Source organism: Sarcophilus harrisii, chromosome 1 (assembly GCF_902635505.1).
Source record: "Sarcophilus harrisii chromosome 1, mSarHar1.11, whole genome shotgun sequence".
Lineage (NCBI taxonomy): Eukaryota > Metazoa > Chordata > Mammalia > Dasyuromorphia > Dasyuridae > Sarcophilus > Sarcophilus harrisii.
The window spans coordinates 132,640,777-132,653,848 of NC_045426.1; positions in this window are offsets into that span (position 1 = coordinate 132,640,777).

Sequence of the window (13,072 nt, forward strand, 5' to 3'; positions counted from 1 at the left end):
TTCCATTGATTTCTTCTATTCCTAAAATGGGAAGAACTATAAATCCCAGAGAATTTTGCGACCAATCAATGCTTTACCAGGGATTGTTACATTCAAATAGAGGGAATATTTGTCTATGATTAAAGGAAGAAGGTAAAGAGTTTTGTAGGAGAGGTAGAAGATAGAAGGAAAAAGGACTGTACACAGGAGAAATAATGCTATTAAAATGACTTTGATAGATGCAATGAAGCAACTATATTGCTTGGTGGTTTTCCATTCCTTTTTTAAAATGTGCAATCCATTTAAACATATCTCCATGTTTGTTTTGTCGTGCAAGAAAAATCAGACCAAAAGGGAAAAAATCACGAGAAAGAAAAAACAAACAAGGTTATTGTCCATCTTAATGATGACCAAAATGATATTGCTATGTTGAGATCAAGATACAATATGTTCAACTGTGGCTGATTAGATTCTAGCACAGATCAAGTGACGTACACACATAGCACAGGTCCATATGAATATTTGGAATGGAGATGTCTAAACTTATTCATCTCATGTTTCTTTTGAGCTACTGCAATTATGCTTTGCTCATAGAATATAGAGTCTTCTTTGATGTGGGCACATAATGTTTGGGGATTCCTTTCAGTATTTCCTCTTTCAGAGTTGATTCCAGAGTTCTTCAGAGAGATTTTGAGAATGTCCTTATATTACTTCTTTTGATCTCCATGTGAGTGCTTGCTTTGCCTAAGCAAGTTTTCCGTAGAATAATCTTTTAGGCAAATGTGCTTTTAGCATTTGAATAATGTGCCCAGCTCATCTGCTGTTGAATTTGAAAGCTTGGCAATTCAGCTCAAGAAAAGACCTTCAGAAACTGTATCTTATCTTACTAGATGGTCTTTAGAATATTTCTAAACAATTCAGGTGGAAGTGATTCAGTTTCCTGGAATAATGTTGGGTACACTGTCCAGATTTCATGGATATACAACAATAAAGTCAGTACAATGGCTCTGTAGACTTTCAATTTGATAGACTATCTAATATCTCTTCTCTCCCACACTTTCCTTCAGAGCCTTCCACTGAGTTAGTACTACTAATATGTGTTTTAATTTTATCATCTATGTATATATCCCTGAAAAGTATACTGTGAAGATAAGTGAACTTATTCACAGCATTCAAATTTTCTACATTTGCTGAATAGATGGTTCGATGTATGAATGGTACAACTGCACTTGAGTATTGAGCATCAAGCTGCATTGTGAACAAAAAGTTGCACACCAGATCTCCCTCCACTTTAGTCTTGACTCACAGTCTTTTCAAGTTAAATAATTTACCATTAGAGTAGTAGCTAATATGATGCTATTTTCATTTTTGTTGAAGGCATCTCATAATATCACTGAAAACATACTAAAAAGCATGGGAGCAAGCACATAACCTTGCTCTCTTCCACTGGTGACTGGGAAAGCATGAGAGCAATGTCCATTATCTAGAATTTGTGTAAGTATAGCATCATGAAACTGGCATATAATACTGATGAACACCAGGGAATGAAATTCTGCCAAAATTTTCCACAAACCTCATGGCTGACTGTCAAAAGCTGTGGTCAAATCAACAAAAATATATAGACCAGCAAACATACAGAAATGCTCCTGGCATTTCTCCTGAAACTATCATGCAGCAAACACCATATCAGCCATTCTTCAGCCCTTTCTGAAGTCACACTGGGTTTCAGGATCAGGGGATCCTCAAACTACGGCCTGTGAGCTAGATGCGGCAGGTGAGGACGTTTATCCCCCTCACCCAGGGCTATGAAATTTCTTTATTTAAAGGCCCACAAAACAAAGTTTTTGTTTTTACTATAGTCTGGCTCTCCAACAGTCTGAGGGACAGTGAACTGGCCCCCTATTTAAAAAGTTTGAGGACCCCTGACATTGATCATCTTCCAAGTAATGGATTAAGGAGAACTTTGGAAAGAATCTTTCCAGCAATGGTTAAGAAAGAGAGCCCTCTGTGATTGTCATAGGACAATCTATCTCCCTTTCCTTATATATTTAGAGAGGGACATCCTTGAACTTGTGGGGACTAATTGCCTTTTGTCATAATGCCTGAAAAGTTTCAGTTGGATTTTATATGAGCAATGGATCCTGCTTTATAAATTTCAGCTGAAATAAAATCAGTACCAGATGCTTTGCCACATGAGAGGCATCTAATGGCATTCAAAATCTCTTCTTCAGTTGGAATTTCAACTAGAGAAGAAATAACTTCAAGTTGAGGTAAACAGTCAGTACCTTCAGCATTGATTGATGACAGTCCATAGAAAACACTTTGGAATCCCATCTCTCCAGGATCATGTCCCTATCACTAATTAATGCAGTTCTATCAATATTGAGTTACTGAGATGCAGCAAAAGTCTTTGGCCCATACATATATAGTACTCAGGGCACCATAAAAGTGCTTTGGATTATTTCCCTCAGCATAAAACTGAATTTCATCTGCCTTCTCACTGAATCAAGAATCCTGCATCTCTCAAGTTTCAATTGTACATTACTTTTGATGAGTTGAATGCCACTTTCTTTTTTTTTTTATATTATAGCTTTTTATTTACAAGATATATGCATAGGTAATTTTTCAGCATTGACAGTTGCAAAACCTTTTGTTCCAATTTTTCCACTCCTTCCTCCCACCCCCTCCCCCAGATGTCAGGTAGACCAATATATGTTGAATATATTAAATACAATATATGTATATATGTCCATACAGTTATTTTGCTGTACAAGAAGAATTGGACTTTGAAATAGTGTACAATTAACCTGTGAAGGAAATAAAAAATGCAGGCAGACAAAAATAGAGGGATTGGGAATTCTATGTAGTGGTTCACTCTCATTTCCCTGAGTTCTTTTGCTGGGTGTAGCTGGTTCAATTCATTACTGTTCTATTGGAAGTGATTTGTTTCATCTCATTGTTGAAGAGGGCCCCGTCCATCAGAATTGATCATCATATAGTAGTTGATTAAGTATATAATGATCTCCTGGTCCTGCTCATTTCACTCAGCATCAGTTTATGTAAGTCTCTCCAGCCCTTTCTGAAATCATCCTATTGGTCATTTCTTACAGGACAATAATATTCCATAATATTCATATGCCATAATTTATTCAGCCATTCTCCAATTGAGGGGTATCCACTCAGTTTCCAGTTTCTGGCCACTACATAAAGAGCTACCACAAACATTCTTGCACATACAGGACCCTTTCCCTTTTTTAGTATCTCTTTGGGGTATAAGCCCAGTAGTAACACTGCTCGTTCAAAGGGTATGCACAGTTTGATAACTTTTTGGGCATAGTTCCAAATCGCTCTCCAGAATGGCTGGATGTATTTACAATTCCACCAACAATGTATCAGTGTCCCAGTTTTCCCACATCCCTTCCAACATTCCGCATTATCTTTCCCTGTCATTCTAGCCAATCTGACAGGTGTGTAGTGGTATCTCAGAGTTGTTTGAATTTGTATTTCTCTGATTAATAATGACTTGGAGCATATTTTCATATGGCTAGAAATAGTTTCAATTTCTTCATCTGAGAATTGTCTGTTCATATCCTTTGACGATTTATCAATTGGAGAATGGCTTGATTTCTTATAAATTAGAGTCAATTCTCAATATATTTTGGAAATGAGGCCTTTATCAGAACCTTTGACTGCAAAAATATTTTCCCAGTTTATTGCTTCCCTTCTAATCTTGTCTTCATTAGTTTTGTTTGTACAAAAACTTTTCAATTTGATATAATCAAAAATTTCTATTTTTTGATCAATAATGATCTGTAGTTTTTTGGTTATAAATTCCTTCCTCCTCCACAGGTCTGAGAGGTAAACTATCCTATTTCTTCTAATTTATTTATAATCTCACTCTTTATGCCTAGGTCATGAACCCATTTTGACCATATCTTTTTTTTTTTTTAATTTTTATTTATTTTTTTTATTTTGACCATATCTTGTTGTATGGTGTTAAGTGTAGGTCAATGCCTAGTTTCTGCCATACTAATTTCCAATTTTCCCAGCAGTTTTTGTCAAACAGTGAATTCTTATTCTGAAAGCTGGGGTCTTTGGGTTTGTCAAACACTAGATCATTAAAGTTATTGACTATTTTGTCCTTTGAACTTAACCTATTCCACTGATTAACTAGTCTTATTTCTTAGCCAATACCAAATGGTTTTGGTAACCTCTGCTCTATAATATAATTTTAGATCTGGTTCAGCGAGGCCACCTTCATTTGAATGCCATTTTCTTCTTAGAGACAGATGAACTATCCTTCTGGTACGCTGTGAAGTGCTTGTTTTTTGCTTAGCAGCTTCTGAATTTTCCCATTGTTTTCATCAAACCAATCTTGATATTTGTGGGTATTTTGGCCCAAATAAGTAAATGAAATGTTGCATGCCAAATCTCTGAAAACTCTTTACTCTTTTATGTTGCCAATTATATGTTGGCTCAGCTTTCCCTTCAAATTAGCAACAAACTATTCCCACCTGGACAAGTACTTATAATTCTTTTTGCAGTCATTTTGCCTTGGGATCACTGCTTTTGTTTGTAATGTCTGGGCTAGCTTTCTGAAGGATCTCCGGACCAGCTCTGGTCTTAGTGGAGGAGTGAAGGAGGCAGGAGAGTCACCAGGATGGTCAAGGATGGAGTGTCTCATTTCAAATCCTCTCAGTCTTTAAATACCTCAGTATGATTATATCATTACAGCACACTAAGTGTGTGTGAACTAGAGAACCATCATCTCATTAATCACACTGAGTTAACACCCTGCTGTAAGTATCTTTGCTTCAAGTATACTTTTCTTAAGAGTTCCCCAATATCTGTGGTCCTCTACATTTGTTGAATATGAATGTTTAGTTTGGAGAGTATACTACTATGATTGCTTTAGTAATCATAGTAAGTCCTCATCACCTTTGTCATTCTCACTTCTACAGTGGCATAGTCTATTAAATGCCAATGTTTGCTGCAAGGATAAATCCGCAAAATTTTCCTGCATTTGGGTGAAGGAAAGACATTGGAATGGAATACAGTGGAAATAGGTGATGAGAAAGTCATGAGATACACATATTTTTAGTAATAAGTAGCCATTGTTATTGCTTTTTCTGACTCCATTCCTTCCAAGGAATCCCTGACTTGTTTGATAGTTATGTCCATTTTGGCATTAAAATCAGCTGGAATTATAAGATTATCCTCTTTTTATTTATTTATTTATTTTTGAAATAAAAGCCAACCTTTATTTATTTCCTTCCATGGGGGAAAAATATAAACAGCATAAAGAGATCAAGGAGTCAAGAGAAGTGAATTTCTAATTGTCAGTATTATATAAAAGTCACTTAAATGAAATTGCAGTGTCTTGGCTTCTTGCCTTCTTTTTATTTTTATTATCATAGCTTTTTATTGACAAAACATGCATGGGTAATTTTTCAACATTGACCCTTGGAAACACTTCTGTTCCAACTTTTCCCTTCCTTCCCCCCATCCCCTCTCCTAGATGACAGGCAGTCCCATACTTGTTAAATATGTTAAAGTATATGTTAAATGCACTATATGTATACATATTTATACAGTTATCTTGTTGCACAAGAAAAATCGGATTTAGAAAGAAGGTAAAAATAACCTGGGAAGAAAAACAAAAATGCAAATAAACAATAATTGAAAGAGTACAAATGCTATGTTGTTGTCCATACTCATTTCCCAGTGTTCTTACGCAGGGTATAGCTAGTTCTGTTTATTACTGATCAATTGTAACTGATTTGGATCCTCTCATTGCCAAAGAGGGCCACTTCCATCAGAATTGATCATCATACAGTATTGTTGTTGCTGTGTATAATGATCTCCTGGTCTTGCTCATTTCACTCAGCATCAGTTCATGTAAGTCTCTCCAGGCCTTTCTGAAATCATCCTGCTGGTCATTTCTTACAGAACAATAATATTCCATAACATTCATATACTACAGTTTACCCAGCCATTCTCCAATTGATGGGCATCCATTCAATTTCCAGTTTCTAGCCACTATGAAAAGGGCTGCCACAAACATCTTTGCACATACAGGTCCCTTTCCCTTCTTTAATATCTCTTTGGGATACAGACCCAGGAGAAACACAAAGGATATGCACAGTTCGATAGCCCTTTGGGCAAAGTTCCAAATTGCTCTCCAAAATGGTTGGATCAGTTCACAACTCCATGAACCATGTATTAGTGTCCCAGTTTTCCCACATTCCCTCCAACATTTGTCATGATCTTTTCCTTTTTAATATCATTTTGTGTAATAGCATAAATAGTGGTGAATAAGGTTGGGATGCTCCCTAAGCAGAGTATGATGGTTAAAGCTATTTGGTTGTTTTCTATAATGGGGTTGAATTGGATTAGGAGAAAAATGCCTACAACATTCTGACAGGTGTGTAATGGTATGTCAAAGTTATCTTAATTTGCATTTCTCTGATCAATAATGATTTGGAGCACCTTTTCATATGAGTAAAAATAATTTCAATTGCATCATCTGAAAATTGTCTGTTCATATCCTTTGACCATTTATCAATTGGAAAATGGCTTGATTTCTGATAGAGTCAATTCTCTATATATTCTGGAAATGAGGTCTTTATCAGAACTTTTAACTGCAAAAATGTTTTCCCAGTTTATTGCTTCCCTTCTATAAGCGTATCTCCTTTTGGCACATTAATGATGAGGGTTTCATAAAATTTTTCTTTGACTTCATCAGTTTGTCATGGGGGAAACTTATGCACTGATGATGGTGCCATGATGCTTTCCTGCAAAGAGCAATTGCTTTATCTTAACTCTATTTACTTCTTATGTGGCATACAAGTTAAACTAGACTAGTTTGATTTCAAAACATATGGTAGTTTTATAACACTTCCCATCATTGTGGCCACTCCCAAAAAACCAACTCCAACTTGGAGTGAATTAGCCTTCATTTGCCAATTTTGTTTAACTCATTGCTGTTAATTAAATACAATATCTGATGAGATAAAGGAGAGGTCTTCATCTTTCAGGTCTACTGGATTTTGTGTTGTCCATAAGCATACATACATTCCATGTACTGATGGTGAGTGGAATCATCTTTATATAAGTTTTTGTATCTTTTTTGTATGTTTTGAACCACAGAATAGAAAGATAAGCTAGGATTGAGTAAAATAGACAATTTTTAGGGCACCTTTTCTGGTCCCTTTCTTACACTAGGGGGTGAACATTGTAGTCTTTAAAAGGTTTCTTAGACACACCAGAGGGCTACTGAATCTCATGCTGCTTCGGTCCAGTAAGAACATGACATCATGACCTGAGCCACTTGTGTGCAGGGTTATAAGAACAGCTCCTGGTGTATCTGTATCTGCTGCTTCATCACTTGTCTGTCACCATAGGACTTTGAGGTAGGTAAAAATGTTAAAATGGCATGGAAGATGTCTTTTGACTCACATAAATTGAGTTTAAGTAAGAGTTGCATGAAATTGTCAGTTTCACTCTCTTCCACAAGTCTGATTGACAGGTTTGAGACCCCTCAGTTACTCTCAACCTGATTTAGTCTGTTTATTGAAATGATTAATCAGGGTATGAGCTCTGTGTGTGCTGCACCTTCTTGGAGCCACAAGTGTTTGGGTGAACAGCAAAAGTGAAAAGCAGTTCTGATGCAGCTGACAGAAAGCAGCTCAAATGACACAAATTATTTTTTGATGAATTTTTCTCCTTTATGGCAAAAGGCATTCATATAAAAGAATGAAACCTTGTTCTAGAAAGTTGGGCTGAGTCATATCTATTTGTATTTTGCCCATCTTAGTAAAATGTAAAGGTTATCGAGTCAAAGTAGGTTCAAATCCTACTTCTCTGGTTTATCAAAATTGGGCAAGCCACTTAAATTTGTTGGACCTTATTTTTCTAATTTGTAAGAAGGTGTTGTATAGATGGCTTTTAAGGTCCTTTCTAACTCTAGATTCATGATAACAGGTATTCTGACCCCTATTTAGGAGAAACAGATTTTATTATAATAAATACACAAATAACCGACAAATCTATTCACTGTGAGTTACAGATCCAGAGGATCATCATACATGTGTCTCCAAAAGCTAAAATATTAGGGCAGACTTAGTTCTGTCAGACTCCAGCATGTTGCAGATTCTTTTTTGCCATCAAAGACTTTATTAAGTCATTAATCATTGACTCTCTGACTCTGATTCCCTCAGACTTCCTCTGATCACATTTTCCTAAATGATGTTATCTTCCCTTTTTTTTCTTATGCATTTCCTACTTTCTTTTTTCCCCTTTCCCTTTGTGTACACCATTTATTGCTTTATCTACTAGTTGATGCTTTATTGTGACTTTTATTGTTTTAACTAATTAGTGGAATTTACAAATTTATACTCTGTGAAGCTTACTTATATGAGCATGCTTTATCCCTCCAACTAACTTGGCTTAGATATTTTGTTCTCTTAGAAGGGTCATACTTTGCATTAGTAGATACTAAATAAATATTGATTAATCCAGTCAACCTTTGAGTAGCAAGTCTATGACTAATTTATTCATCCTTTCTCATATTTTAGGAAAATTGGGAGAAAAAGAAAGAAAAAGCAAATTAAGAACATTTTAAACTATTTAAAATTGTCAGTCTAAGGAAATATAATTTTTCCCTTCAAGAAAAAGTGCCATTCTACTGCCACCTTCTGGACAATTTAAATATTTACACACCAATGAACAATATGTCATTATTTAGGAAAATTTGTTATTTAGAACCAATTTATATACCTTCTTGATATATATATACCTTCTTTGATATTGTTAAAGAATCTTGATTTCTTAGGTGGTTCTATTATCAGTGAAGATTTTAACTCTTTAGAAAGATAGATAAAGCACTTATTAAGTCCCTGTGTTAAGCATTAGATAATACAAACAATGGCAAGCAAGACTATTCCTGTCCTACAGAGCTTACATTCTAATTGGATAAATTATCATAACAAAGTTGCTGAACAATATGTGGTGTATGGTGTGGAGATGTCTTAGAAGTATCTAGAGATCTAATTCAGAGCAATATAAGGTCAGAGTTGGACTAGTATGTTTCTTATTCATGTCTTTCTATACTTGTACCAGGAAGATTAAATCAACAGGCTTCAGCTAATTTTAACAGTTATTGATCAATAATATGTGCTTGAGCTGTAAGTTCTTCACTTTTCCCACGCAATTTCTACCATGAATTTTTCCATTGTTCTTCAGTTTATTTATTTAGTTTCTTTCAAGATTCAATTCCAATAGACTTGTGATGGAGAGAGCCATCTGCATGCAGAAAGAGTTTTGTCGGGACTGAATGTGGATCACAGTATAGTATTTTCACTTTTTTTGTTGTTGTTGATTGCTTGCTTTTTGTTTTCTTTCTCATTTTTTCCTTTTTTTTAATCTGATTTTTCTTGTGCAGCATGATAAACATGGAAATATATATAAAAGAATTGTTAAGATTGCTTGCTGTCTAGGGGAGGGGTGGGAAGAAGGGAGGGAGAAAAATTTGGAACACAAGGTTTTGCAAGAGTGAATATTGAAAACTATCTTTGCATATATTTTGATAATAAAATATTAAAAAAAAAGAACATGTGGTTTCTAGTTACCAGGTTAAAAAGACAGTGTTAGAACAGGTTTTCTTAACATGGAATGCTTGGGGAGACCTATAAATCTGGATGGAGAAAATTATTTGTATCTTTGTTTTCATTAACCTTTAACTGAAATTTAGCATTTCCTTCAATTATGAATTTTTAAAAAAATATCTTGAAAAGAGGTACAGAGACTTCTCCATACTTTCAGAGGAGTCCATAATACACATAATAAAGATTAGAAGTTTCTGTTTCAGAGAGATGGACTTTTGCCATAATGAATAATTTGGATCAATGAAAATATGATGAATTTATTAAATAGGATATGTCTTCCTACTCAATCATGAGTCTAGTTCAGCACTCATTTTTTAATGACAATCATATATATATATATATATATATGTATACACACACACACACACACACACACACACACACATATATATACTGAGGTTGGGAAAGGGGACCCCAAAAATTCGGGGTCACAGACCGGTATTGCAAGGTATCACAAAAGAATTCACAGGTTTGAACCCATCTCCTTAGCTAAAGGACAAAATTTTATTGCAATTGTAACATTATTACAAGCAGACTGAATTGTTAGGGAATTTAGAGGAAAAACAGAAGCAAGGAGACAGGTTTATCCAGCTTTTATCATTGATATGCTAATTCTATGGTTTACAGGTAGGAAGAAATTTGATTCTTATGGACCAGATTATTACTGACCAGATTATAAATCAGCAATCAGTTGCATAACCAAGACCCTAGTGCCACAAAAGCCTACCTATATTCTAGAGACAAATAAAGGAATAAAGGTCGAGTTTGCCAATGATTTTAGGAAGATTAACAGGAGTGGGTGGGCGAATAGTTTCTGTAATTTTTTTTTTCTCACTGACCATTTAAATTATCTCATAGCCTTTTTGAAACTGATCCTCCTCCCTCTGGAACTCCAGTAAGAAGATTGTCTGATTCTTGCAAGATTTTAAAGCTTCTGTTTTTCACTTTGAGATATCTCTGAGTATTTTTGAATTGGGGTTTGCCATCCCACACAAAAGGAGTGCTAAGTAAATCAACAAGAAGTGAATAATAGAAGTAAAACTTCTCAGAATTATAGGGTTAAAAGATGATCTAGTCCAACCCTTAACCTTATCAGGAATTTCCTCTCTAAAATTCTGATTAAGTGGTCAAACCTTTTGGAAACCTTCAATGAGGGGTGAATCACTCCTTCTCAAAGCTACTTACATGTAGCTTAGATTATTAGGTTGTTTTTCCTTACAAGAATCTTTCCTTTTCTGGAATTTCTAATTCATTACTTCTTGTTTATAAGATTATAATCTAAGAAGGCACTTAGGAGGTCATCTCATCTACTGCCCCCACCCCTAAAAAAAATATAGTGAAATATTAAGATAGTTCTATGGAGGTAGATAACATTTTTCCTCATATGTCCTTTGAAATTGTCTTTAATCATTGAATTACTATGAATAAGTCACTCACAAGAGATCATTGTACAATATTATTATTATTATGTACAATGTTCTCCTGATTCTATCCATTTCACTTGCATCCATTCATATAAGTCTTTCCAGGTTTTTCTGAAATTATCCTACTGCTCATCATTTCTTATAGTACAATTTTTTTTTTTTAACATTTTTTAGACAATTTTAAAATTTTTCTTAACTTTTAAAGACCATATAAGAACTGCATGGTTCTTAATGCCTTCTACTCCGTTTTCTGACATTTTGCAAATTTTATAAATGGTGGAGGACAATACCAGATGGAGAGTATTTTTGTTTCTTCTATGACTTGACACGCCAAAAAAAAAAAAAAAGAGGAAAAAGAAGTTTTCATTCTAGTGTCTAACCTTTTGGTGATCATATTCTCTTTGTATAACTAGAGTGGCCCTTAGACAGTAAGCACATAGTTTATTTTTGGGTCATATGTTTCAAGAGATGAAGTTATCAATCATGACCTAGATTATGGGATTATGAATAATTTGTAGATAATTTAAAATTATTTTAATGATTAATGAAATTTTTAACCTCAATTTTATACTATATATTTAAATATATCTATTGATCTTAGAATGGGAGGAAGAACTCTTTCTTCCGATTTTTTTGGATCAGTCAAAATCATCATTGTTATTTTTTAAAAGCACTTACAGATAGACTTGAAGCATTTCTTTAGGGATAAAGTAGGAATTAAAAAACAAGACCTGGCAGAAGGAAATCATTAAGAAGGAAAGAAGGAGCTGATAAAAGAGCAAGGTTTAGTATTCTGTAGTATACAAAACTGGGATTAAACTTCAAGAACCATTGTAAATCATATATTTATTCTAATTCTTATTGCCTCTTATGAAAAGTAGCTTAGAGGAGCAATGGATAGAGCACTGGCCTTAGAGTCAAGAAAACCTGAATTCAAATCTAGTCTTGATTACTTACTATTTATAAATTACTGAGCAAGTCACTTAATTTCTGTCTTCCTTGGTTTCCTCAAGAGTTACACACGGATAATACTAGAATTTATCTTGCAGGATTGTTGTGAGGATTAAACAAAAAATTAAACATAGCAGACAATCGCTTCTTTTCTTTCCTATACTTTCCCACTGTCAAGATTTCTGTAACAAATCTCTTAAAAACACTAGAGGGCAGTTGGGCACAACTTTTGAGGAGCAGCTGCAGGAAGTTGGAGGGAAATGTCCCTAAAAGAGGTAGGAAGTAGTGGCAGTAAAATTGCACCAGGTTAAAACTAGAAGATGCCAGGAACCAGGTCCTGAGGTTACCACAATACCACAGTGGTTCCACAATATCCGTACAGCAATGAGTTTCTCTTCTTAATACAAGTTTAAAAAGTAATAATAAGAGTAACTCTCATGTTTGTAGCATTTAACTGAGAAGTTTTAGATAATTGTTTAATGCATACAGCACATCTAGAGATTAAAACTAGGCTAATAATATTTATAGAACGCTTTAAGGCTTGCAATATATTTTTTCATTTATGTAATCTGCTCAGGATCACTTGTTTACGAAGTCAAAAGGTGGAATGTTCCCTTAGTTCTTGCTTTATATGCTTTTATTAATTTGTATATATTTCCCTAAATTACTCTGAATTCCTTGTATCTCTTGTTTTGTACAGGGCTATGATATTTCATTACATTCAAATATACTACTTTTTATTATAGCTATTCCCTAATTTATGGGTACCCACTTTATTTCCATTTTTTTGGTACCACAAAAATGTTACTATGAATATTTTAGTACATATGAGGTCTTTGCCTGGTTCTTTTGGGGGATATATATCTTCAGTCTGTTCCCCTCTAAAGATTTCCTTTTCTTTTGCTTATAATTTAATTCAATTTAAAAAACATTTATTTAGCTTCCTGAGTTAAAATAGCTTATGTTTTAATTGAGAGTTATAACAAGAGCACAAATAAGTAAATGTAATATAGTTTGAAGACAGAGAGGTCACTAAAACTGAGATAGATCAGG